Raw genomic sequence first — 11,490 nt, 5'->3', positions numbered from 1 at the left:
GGTCAGGGGAAAGTTTTGTTTTTTTTTTTCCCAGCATATTGGGGGGTACAAATGTTTAAGTTACATATATTGCCCTTGCCCCACCCGAGTCAGAGCTACAAGCGTGTCCATTCTCCAGACGGTGCAGTGCGCACCCATCAGGTGTGACTATACTCATCCCCTCCACCCCTCTCTCACGTCCACCGTGTTTCAAACCCTGCGCCCTTTCCCACCTCTCGCGAGAACTTGTCTTTCGCTTTTCTTCACTTTCACCGTGACGCATCAAGAGGTAGGTTTCATTTTATTTATTCTGCTTTGGATTCATTTGGTTTCTTTAATCTGTCAATTGATGTCCTTTGTAGGTTCTAGAAAATTTTCAGTCATTATCTTCCTGAATATTGCCTTTGTACAATCTTTCTTTTCTCTGTCTGGAACTCTAATTAAATACGGCCGTTCCTCATTATTTGCAGATTAAATATTTGCAAATTCACCTACTGGCTAAACTTTATTTGTAACCCCCAAATCAATATTCGCTTTCATGGTCATTCACAGACATGCTCAGAGTTGCAAAAAATTTGAGTCGCCTGATGTGCAGTGTTCCAAGCTGACGTCAAACAAGGTGATGTTCTGTCTTCTTGTCTCAGCTCTCATGTCGTAAACAAGTATCCTTTCTGTCGTCTATTTAGTGCTATTTTTTTGTGTTTCTTGTTGGTGATTTCTCTGTTTAAAATGACCCCCAGCCATAGCGTTGAAGTGCTGTTTAGTGTTTCTTGGTGCGAGAAGGCTGTGAAAATATGTGTTATATAAGCTTAATTCAGGCATGAGTTATAGTGCTGTTGGCCACGGGTATGTTAAGTAAGGTGTCTTTTAATAGAAATGCACTTAAAACAAAGTTAAGTATTGATTGGTTAATGAAAACATTGTGAAGAGATGCTCACAGTAACCTAACCCTTTATTTCTCTTAGGAGCAATGGCTCAGTATTCACTAATCCAGTGTTCATGGTGACTATAGAACATAACTCTTGCTAATAACAAGAATTGACTGTGTTAGAACACCTTCATCTATCTTCTATATTTTTCACTTTCTCTTTTTTATTTTCCATTGTTTTGCCTCTCTGTGCAGCATGATAAATAATTTATTCTGACCCAACTTGCATTTCATTAATTTGCCCTCCAGCTGCAGCATATGACTACTAAAGCATTGATTTTTAAACTTCAGTTATTTGTTTTGCTATTTCTGTAAGTTTTACTTGGTTCTTTTAACAATTTTCAATATCACTTTTTATAGTTTCCCATTCTCTGTAGATTTCATTAAGCTTATTTTTCATTTCTTTAAAAATAGTAAGCATAGTTCATAGTACTAGTTCTTGTTCTTAGACTCTAGTTTCCTTGTGTGCTTGGTCATCTTTGTGTGTTGCTCTTTGTATTTATTAATCAAAAATTATTTGTAAGAATAATTTGAGGCCGGGCATGGTGGCTCACACCCGTAATCCTAGGACTTTGGGAGGCTGAGGCAGGAGGATCACTTGAGGCCAGGAGTTCGAGACTAGTTTGAGCAAGAGTTAGATCCCGTCTCCACAAAAAATAGAAAGATTAGCTGGGTGTGGTGGTGTGCACCTGTAAGTCCCATTTACTTGGGAGGCTGAGGCAGGAGGATCACTTGAGCCCAGGAGTTTGAGGTTGCTGTGAGCTATGATGATGCCACTGCATTCTAGCCTGGGAGACAGAGCAAGACCCTGTCTCAGAGGAAAAAAAAAAAAAAAGAATAATTTGAGATCAAGGTTAAAGGTATCTTCCTCCAAAGAGGATATGTATTTGTTTCTGTCAGGCGCTTCGGAGCACCAGCATTATGGCACTGCCTTAAACCTAGTTCAAGGCTTGAGGTTCTCTGAACAACCCAGATCAGACTTGGGCCATAATCTCATGTGAGGACTGTCCCAATTCTGGTTCACCCTTTTCCTGAGGGTGTAGCACTTTGGGGGCCTGGCTCATTGAGTAGAGGATTTCCTATTCATGGGAGCTCTGAGCTTTGACTTCTGTCCTGCTGCCACTTGTTCTATGAATTATTCAAAGTGAAAAAATGAGTGCGATGCACACCATCTGGAGGATGGACACGCTTGGGGCTCTGACCGAGGGCGGGAGGTGGGGCAAGGGCAATGTACGTAACTTAAACTTTTATACCGCCATAATATGCTGAAATAAAAAAAAAATTGGGATTGTCAAAAACCTTCAGAGGATAAGTTTCTTTTGTTCTTATTCACCTCTCTGGTGGATATTTTCCCTTCAATTTTGGCGTGGTAATTCCTTATTGTCTTGTCAGGACTTTTATGTTTGTAAGATAGTGATTTTTATATTTTATCCTGCTTTTTAAATTGTTTTCAGTAGGAGGGTTGTCTGAATAATCTAGCCCTCAATTACAAGAATAAAGAAGGTAGCATTTAATTCCGTTTCTTTCACTTAAGGTGAAGGCCATTCCTATGTTTTCTTCCTGGCTCGATTCCTCATCTCCTGTGTGTGATCACTCAAATGGGAGAAGACATGTCTCCAGAAAAATAAGCAGTAGGTGTAAGACACAGGATATTTCCTCAGAGCAAAAAGTTCTACGGAAACTCTAGTTCAACTACACACAATGATTTTTGCAAGAATTTATATTACCAAACAGAACTCAGTTTATCAGTCTAAAAAGTTGTCATTCAAGTTGCCTCATAGTTTTCACCAAGACCAAAGGATAAGTACTTTCTTTGCATGTATGGAACTGAGGGGCCCATTCAAGGGTTCTTTCTCTGCAACCCTCTCCTCCAAAAGGAGCAGCTAGAACTAAAGATGAATTCGCATTTCCACTTCCCAAGCTTGGTGCTTGTAGTTTTTAAATAACTTCTTTCTCAACTTTTACCCATCAATATTTTCAAAAAAATTCTTAGGTCTCACAATTCATCCTAGACATCTGGTTAACTTTCCATTAAAACAGCAGATTCCAGCTGCCTCTTTCTTCCATCTTTCCACTTTCCCACCTTGAATAGTTTAGATGGAATGAGAATTAATGGGCTACAACGCTGCCTTTCATAAAAAGCTGCCTGCTACTAAATAGGTCTCGCCAACATATTTGCTTATAAAAATAGGCACCTCCGTGGCAATATTTTATTCCAGTGATGCTTTTTCCATTCTACCAGAACATGCCAGAAATGCAATCATTTTGGTTGATGGTCCTTAGTACAATGGGGCCAACTGTTCAGCTTTAGCATTTCTGGACCTGTGTTTTGACTGGCTAAGAACCCCAAGCTGTGATATTTTAACACAGCAGTGAGACACTGAGTCTCTTATGAAGAAGGCAGAGGGTAGTATTTGAAGAAACTGTTTATTGGTTTTGAAATTTGAAAATTAGTGCTCAGTGTCCGGTAAGTTTTCATTTGTTATTTCATGGAAGTACGGAGCATCTCAAAGAAGCATCTTAAAACACTGACTTTTAGAATAATTTGCTTTCTACAAGGGAATTTGTTTTTCGGGTGTGAATGGGAAATGGAGTGAGAGTGTCCGTGTATAATAGAAAGAGGGATGAAGGGAGGGAGGGAGACAGCTACTCCTCAGGCAGAGGAAAAGGAGGAATAATTTGGTTAAAGCTGGTCACCTGCCTCCTCTGGTCCCTCCAAGTTTATAGGGACAATTAGTTGGGGATATACTCGGTTTTGATATAGTAACAACTCCAAATCTTGGTGGCTTAACACAACCCAAATTTATTTGTCCTTCATATCCAATGTAGGTCTGAGGAAATTTCTAGCATAACTATACCTCTACGTGGCAGCTAAGCTATCTAGGCTGATGGAGGCTTCACCATCCAGTAATTGCACCATTTTAAACTCGTGATTGTTTTAAACTTGCTTGATGTAACATGGGAAGAAAGAGAGTTTGAGGACTGCCACATGCTGCCCTCTGACTGGGCTCCCTTCTCCTCCATGCAGCCAGACTCATCTCTCCAAAATGCAAACCCATTCCTGCTACTCCCCTGCTTACAACTCCCTCTGCCATTAGGATAAAGTCCAAATTCTGATTCCTGGGTATGTAAGATCCTCCAGTACCTGTTTTTGGTTTATTTCTCTAGCTTCACTCCCTGTCAGTCCCCCATTGCCCTCTTGCACTCTACAATCCTGCTATGCATTCTTTTTATTTTGAGACAAGGTCTCTCTCTGTCACCTGGACTAGAGTGCAGTGGTGTGATTATAGCTCACTGCAACCTAAACTCCTGGGCTCAAATGATCCTCCTGCCTCAGCCTCCCAAGTAGCTGGGACTAAAGGTGCCCACCACTACACCCGGCCGATTTTTCTATTTTTAGTAGAGAGGGGGGTCTCATTCTTGCTCAGGCTGGTCTCCTGAGCTCAAGCGATCTTCCCACCTCTGCCTCCCAATATGCATTCTTTTTCCTGTTCTTCAATTGAATTTTTTAAATCCATGCTTTTGCACTGTTCACTCTGCCTGTGACACTGTTTCTCCGTCTCATTTATCTGGTAAACTCCTGTTGATCCTGCAGCTTCACTTTAGATGTCACCAGAATCTCTCCCTGAGCCTCCTACACCATGCTAGGGCCCCCTCCTTTGTGCTCCCACGGCTCTCTGTATTTCTCCTGTCATAGCATTATCCTCGAGGTATCATAATTAACAGTTTCCTTGTCTCCCTCACTGGAATGTCAGCTCCATAGGGGTGGGGACCATGTTTGTCTTGTCCAATGCCCAGCACATGGCTTAGCAAAACATTTGGAAACAAATGGCTAAGTAAAGGAATGAATGAATGTCAGACATTCTGTATTTCCTGGTGTCAGGATTTTCCTGGTGCCTTGGCCTCCAATGAATTTGCCTGTTTTTCCTGGGAAGGAACTTGTACCTATCTTTTTGTTTGATTTGCTCCAGGCATGCAGCACAATTTTCTGTATACACTCAGGGCAAAGCAGCCAAGTTAAGGAGTTGGAGGATGAGGGAGTTGTTCCTGGTGGGCTACTGCTATTGCTTGCAGAGTCGAAGACTGTTTTATCATATTTGTAATTACAATTTTTAAAAATCGGGTTTTTCTATTTCAAGTGAGGTGTAAATTCCATGAGGACTGGCGCCATATTTTCTACCACTTTTGAAGACCTCCAAGCTTGTTGGCTTGGTGCTTAACACTTGGTAATGAGTGATTGATAGTTTATGGGTGGGGAGATTGAATGACTAGAAGTGTGCTCTGGCCCTTGGTTTATAGAGGTGTGGGGTTTACCCTTGGTTGAAGGCATTGCCATATGCTATTATTGGATTGTTGTTATAATCCTATGCTATATATTGGATTGTTGTTGCTGGAGGAATAAAGTTTCTTCCCAAGCCTTTGTTATTCATTTTGACATGTAAGCATGCCAACTGAGTTTTGTTGGAAAAGCCCACCAGCCACTTCTGAAAAGAAAAATGGGAGCTTTACATCTCACAGAAGAAATTACTCTTGTCCTGTCCTTGAGGGTAAATTTCTTATTTTACAGAACTAATGTCACAGTTTTGATTTTACTATGCTTTTCAGTCTTCTCTCTCTCTCTCTCTCTCTCTCTTTTTTTTTTTTAGATACAGAGTCTCTTTCTGTTGCCCAGGCTAGAGTGCTGTGGTGTCAGCCTCGCTCACAGCAACCTCAAACTCCTGGGCTCAAGCGATCCTCCTGCCTCAGCCTCCCGAGTAGCTAGGACTACAGGCACGAGCCACCACACCCGGCTAATTTTTTTTCTATTTTTAGTTGCCCAGCTAATTTTTTTCTATTTTTAGTAGAGACAAGGTCTCGCTCTTTCTCAGGCTGGTCTTGAATTCCTGACCTCAAGTGATCCTCCCACCTCGGCCTCCCAGAGTGCTAGGATTACAGGCATGAGACACTGTACCTAACCAACGGTTGAAAGTATATCTAGAGTCTACCAGCTTTTCATTTTCTTTCATTGATAAGTACTGTGGTAAAATATCTTGTGATGCCACAAAATGGATTCCAAATCCAGTTGAACTTTTTAATGTCAAATATAGTATTTCAAAATGATGATGATATAATTTGCTGACAGGCAGTCACTGCGTGGCTAGCTTGAATGCCTTTAAGAGGGCTTATCAGTAGCAAACAGATGTAAGTACGGAACATATGTGAAGATACAGATTTGGGGCTGGTACCTGGAGCTGTGCCCACCAGCAGTTTCCCTCCTCATTCCCTGCCCTAGTCTCGAGTAGATGTCCTGGTGGTTGATCACCTCCTTGGGTACACTTAGCATGGAACAGTAAAGCAGCGAGGGCCATAATTGCCTTTAGTTCTGGCTGTCTTTGGAGACCAGACGGCAAAATTCCAGATTTTGTTCTACAGGGTCTGCCCTCTGAAAAAAAAACCAACTAGGTTGCTAGTAGCTGGTGGTGACTGGCATGTGGGCTCTGGCCCCCTCAAGGTCTGCCTGCCTGACTGTCCCAAACCCTGCGAGAAGGATCAATAATTCTTGCACTAATTATAATCCATTGGCAGCACCCCAGTGTGTCAAGGCCCATGGTTTAGGAAGCCCTGCTTTATCTTTCACTAGAACTATACAAGGGGATGGGAGAAAGGCTCGCCATTTTAGGCCTTCACAAGAGGGGCTTCCCGCTTGCCCTCACATTCTCTCTCATCCTCTCTCTCTAAAGTCCCTCTGGCATTCCCACATTCTTCCTTGGGAAACTGTTCTCCTGAAGAGAAGAGGTTCTAGGGTATTCTGGTTTCTTTATCTGGATGCAGATGGAGGCTTGTTGCTACCCAGGCTTGGTGGGCTTTGAGGCTGAGGCCTATGGGAGGCGCAGCCTGCCACTCCTTCTATGGCTACCCCCAGCACCTGAGGAGCTTCTGCTGTGCTGGTGCAAGCCTCAGCCACCACAGTGTCGCAGTGGATGGGGCTGGACTGCTGGACTCCTAGCAACTCTGTGTTGTAGCAACAGTGACAACAGCTGAAGAAAACGCAACTCTCAGGTGGACTGAGCAGGCTTCCAGTTTTTTCTGCTTAAGGCAACAGAAGCCAGTACTGACCCTTTGAAATGAGTATGCACCCCTGAGACTCACAGAACTCTTGTGAGAGGGAGTACCTTGGGGGAGAGAAGAAGCATATTCTAATGTTAGCTAAGATGAAGGGCTAGGGATAATTTAACTAGAAAAATAATCAAAATTTGTTTTACTTCAAGCTAGATAAGTGGCATATATATTTTTACACTTCAAATTTGTTCTTTTCCAAAATGTAATTGCTTTGAGTTATTATTGGCTTCTAGCATAACTGGCCTCAAGATAGTTGTAATGACATATTAAAGTAGTGAAGCAAAGTAGGCTGCCCTCTCTGTTAATCTTGCCTGTTGTGGACTTCAAATCTCATTGCAAACCTCACTTTCCTCAGGAAGCACTCTGTTAATCCCTGCTCTGGCAACTTTGCTAATCCTGGGTGCCCTTGGCAAAGCAGAATGGAACAAAACTTCTGAGTTTTTCTCGTATTTATTTGTCTGTTGAAAGTTGTAGGATGTAATCCACCAGTTGATCACTCAACTTATTGAAGTGCTTCTCATCCTGTGCCTCTGGCCTGCCTGGGGAACATGAAGAAAAGATCCAAGTACAAAGGAATGTTGCAACCAGGGTCAAGGCCCTGGGAGTTGCCTTCTTTTTTTCCTCCCTGGAATTATAAATATCATTTAGGTCATGAAACTGCTGCCTGGGTTAATAGCCAAGTTACTGTCTACCCTCAGCTGTGCTGGCATTTCAGCCGGTTAATCTTGCTCTTCATTTTCTGTTAACTCTCATGCTTCCTCCTCTATGCTCCCTTAAGCACTTTAAGCTTTTCCCACCATAGCACTTACCACCCTGCTTACTTCTGTGTCTCTCCCATTGCACTAAAAACTCCATTAGGGCAGGGCCTCTGTCTGCCTTGTTCTTCACTGTATCCCCAATACCCCGCTCAGGGTCTGCCTGGCATAGAGTCAGCAGTCAGTAAATATTTGTCACATGAACAAACCAAACTCTATTTGGCTTGATGACCTGAGCAATTTTTTTCTTTTCTCTAAGCCTCAATTTCACTATCTCTAAGATGAGGGCTACGTAGATGTTCTCCAAGGTCCTTTTTAGTTCTGACATTTTATGATTTGCTTTCCTCAAACCTCAATCCCACTTTCAGTAGCACTTCTCACTGATGACTTCACCTTTCTCTTTGATGAAACTAAAATTGCCCAAAGTGAGATCTTGTGATATATCCTGTCCATTTCTAAATTACTTTGCATAATCACCTCTTCTCCCTTCTATTACCTCTTATTTCAGAGAAGAAAGATTTCTCCTTCCATCCAAAGCTACCCTTCCAGCCATAATTCCCACCCTTCCCTTCTATTCTCCCCTGGGATCTTACTTTCATCCATTCATTCAAAAAACATTTGAGCACCTACTATGTGCCAGACACTGTACTAGGCACCAAGGATAGAGCTATAAGAAAGTCTAATCTCTACTCTAAAAGAGTTTATACTCTTACTCTAGTGTATCTCTGCAGATGCTATCAAATCCTTATCTTTAGCCTAGATATTAATACTTTTCCAAAGCTTCAAACTCTAATATTCCAAGTTTCTTTTGGGCATCGCCATATGGATGTCCCGTCAACCCCTCATATTATTTGTAACATATCCCAAATGAAACTCTTCTCCCCCAAACTGTTTTCTCTTCTTACTTTGGTTAATGATTCTATCATGTTCTGAGCCACCCATATTTGAGACCCCAGAGTTACAGTTGCCTTCCTTCTTTTTACTGTCTGTGGTAGGCTGAATAATGGCTCCCCTAAAGATATCCACAACCTAATCACTGGAACCTGTGAATGTTAACTTATACGGCAGAAGGGACTTTGCAGATGTGATTAAGAATCTTCAGATGGAGAGATTATTCTGGATTATCTGAGTGGGACTGATATAATCACAAGTGTCCTTATAAGGGAGAGGCTAAGGGAGATTTTTCCCAGAAGAAGAGAGGTCAATGTGACCATGGAGGCAGAGATTAGAGTGATGCAGCCATGAGCCAAGGAGTGCCAGCAGCCACCAGAAGTTGAAAGAGGCAAGGAACAGATTCTTCTCTGGAACTTCCAGAACCAGCCCTGCTGACACCTTGATTTTAGCCATGAAAGACTCATTTTGGACTTCTGGCCTCCAGAGCTATATGAGAATAAATTGGCATAATTTTAAGCTACTAGGTTTGTGATAATTTGTTATAGCAGCAATAGGAAATTAATACATGGCCCTACCTTAAATCTGTTGCTAAGTCCTTTTTAAGTCTACCTCCGTAATGTCTTCCAAATCTATTCTCCCCTCACCACCTCCACTACTACTACCCTAGTTCAAGGTCTCATCACCTTTACTCTGTGTTACTAAAATAGCTTTCTAAAAACAAAGTGTGGTTCCTGGCTGGTGTAAGACCTTCCACAGTTTTCCCATAAGCCTCTGCTCTAACACTTCCAGAGATGAGCTTCCTGCCTTTTGATGCAGCCAATACTGTTATTAGACAGCTCAAGTTGTTTGAAAGTTGTTCTTGTAACTTCTTTATATTAGGCCTAGTTTGGCCCATCAGGCTCCTCCTGAGTCCCAGCCTCTATTTCTGTCTTCCCTGTGGAGTTAACTTGGGTAGGCTAAACTACATTTCCCAGAATTTTCTTCCTTGTATTTTTCCTATTAGGGTGGGCCACAAGAGAGAGTCTCCTTTGAGATTTGGAAGACAGAAGTGAAGCAGCAGCCATTTTGCTGCCAGACTAGATGTCTAGTAATTGACCCATTAACATGATTTCTGTACTGTCTGTACTACTAATCATCACCCTTCTCAGTTCACTGGATACAGTCAAATTGGCACTGGGTACAATAGAGCATAAGGACTGGTGCAGAAGAGAAGGCTGATCATGTCTTTGGCTAGGATGCTATGCGTATCTGAATTCAGTCTAGTGAGCTTGGACCACATTTAAGAATGTGGTAGCACTAGCTCCATGATGATAGCTGGGCTCACTTCTACCCAGACCCTCATTAATCCCACAAAAAAGTCTAGAAATTTGTTTAGTTTTTCTTGAATCTGTTTCAAGAGGATGCACTAGCAGCAAACCAGTTGGGCCTGTGAAGAAGAATATCATAGCCCTTATCAGCATATCTGGATGGATATGCTGCCCAGGGATGTTAATTATAGAGAAATCAGAAATAATGGACAAAAAGATAATAAAAGCCCATAATTTCACCATCCAGAGGCAACCACTGTTTACATTTGGGTATAACATAATTTATATCCTTCCAAGTTTATTTGTTTTTTTTTTTAATGGACATAATTTTTAGAAACTGGTGTTTATTTTCTGTCAATCTTATTTCCATCTTGCTTAAGAGCCAGTGGAAGAATAGCTTAAGACCACTCAGTGATTGTTCCTGCCCATTCAGTGGCCTGAGCAGTGAGAGCTGCACACCAGTCTTCCATGGCAGGCTGAACGCTCCAGTTTTCAGTAGGAACTGCTGAATAGGCACAGAGGCACCTGCAGGCCTTCAGACCAGTCTGCAACCTCAGGTTGAGTAGCAGTGAACTCAGGAGCTGGAGCAGTCCATTCTCCCTGAAATTCCTCCTTGGTCACAGCTTTTTCAACAGCAGCCTGCTCTTCCTTTTCATGTCTTCAGGATCTCCGTAGGAGTAGAGATCAGGCATAAGCTCCCATGAGTGTTCTTGGGAGATGGTGCCACACATGGGCAGAACTTCTCGGACCCACTGAGTCTGCTCCCTTGTTGTTGAATGGGATGGTGGTGTCCACATAGCACAGAGGAGAATCTGTGTGACACAGAGCAACGGGGGGCAGGATAACATAAGACACCTCTGTGAGAGGTTGGTGGTCAGCCCTGGGATCAGTAACCACCGGGAGATGCAGCTCCCAGAAGGCTGCGTGGATGTGGTTAGTGAAGGTTCCAGGAGTGAAAGCATCCAGCAATAGGAGTGGCCCCAGTGACAGCAGCAAACTTTAGCATGGCCCACTGGCCAGTATTCCTAGAGGATATGACACTGACATACAATGGCAGCAATGGCACATGCTGTCAGCAGAAGCTTCTCCCAGGTCCTCTTCAGATTTACGATGTAGATGCCATAAATCTTCCTTTTGTAGAAGTACTGTTCCATTTGGAAGTCAAGGTTGTTGCCACCTCAGTGGGATCCTGCTTCAAAGAACTTGAGGACATCCTCCTCCTTCATTTACAGGACATCAAGGGCTCTGGACATTGTGAAAGTTTCCCTTCAAGTTATGTCAGGAATCCAGAACAATGCTGTGTGGACCCCTCTCTGGGTAGTGGGGAAATGCTATATCCTTCCAAGTTTGAATCAGACTTTGCTAATGCTTTTTGACTTTGAGCACGTGTTTAACTTTTCTAGCCTCAATTTCTCCATCTGAAAAACTGAGATAATAATGCCATTCTTACGGGGCTGTTGTGAAAAATCTGATGAAATACTCTATGTAAAGCACCTAACCCATAGTTGCCCTCAATATTGTAACTATT

At 42.5% G+C, this 11,490-nt stretch overlaps 1 pseudogene; it reads right to left on the bottom strand.

The window, feature by feature from the left end:
• Positions 1 to 10,360: 10,360 nt before the first annotated feature.
• On the bottom strand, positions 10,361 to 11,215 carry LOC138378309 (small ribosomal subunit protein uS2-like; annotated as a pseudogene).
• Positions 11,216 to 11,490: the final 275 nt, after the last annotated feature.

The sequence above is a fragment of the Eulemur rufifrons genome, chromosome 30, assembly GCF_041146395.1.
Source record: "Eulemur rufifrons isolate Redbay chromosome 30, OSU_ERuf_1, whole genome shotgun sequence".
Taxonomy (NCBI): Eukaryota; Metazoa; Chordata; class Mammalia; order Primates; family Lemuridae; genus Eulemur; species Eulemur rufifrons.
The sequence above is the reverse complement of the archived record's forward strand: the minus strand, read 5'-3'. Positions and strand labels throughout refer to the sequence as shown.